The following is a 285-nucleotide window of genomic DNA, read 5'->3' as shown; positions in this document are numbered from 1 at the left end:
ACCTCGCAAAGGCCAAGGGCTTTTCTGCGCCCCCAGAACCAGGAAGGCGGAGACTCCCACTCCGCCCGCGCCTTCCTTCCCTGCGCGGAGACGCAGACCACCCCCAGGGGACTAGGCGGCGACGCATAGCACTACAAGCCCCGAAACGCACCGCGCGCAGCGCACCAGAAAAGAAAGGCCGCGTCAGCGGGCGGGGCACGCCGGTCTTTGTAGTCCCTGCGCGGCCCCGCGCCTCCGCCGCTCCGGGCAGGCCCCGCCCCTGCGCCGGCCCCCCTGCGGGGCGGG

The sequence above is a fragment of the Corvus moneduloides genome, chromosome 1, assembly GCF_009650955.1.
Source record: "Corvus moneduloides isolate bCorMon1 chromosome 1, bCorMon1.pri, whole genome shotgun sequence".
In the NCBI taxonomy this organism is placed as follows: domain Eukaryota; kingdom Metazoa; phylum Chordata; class Aves; order Passeriformes; family Corvidae; genus Corvus; species Corvus moneduloides.
This window is presented reverse-complemented; position numbering follows the sequence as displayed.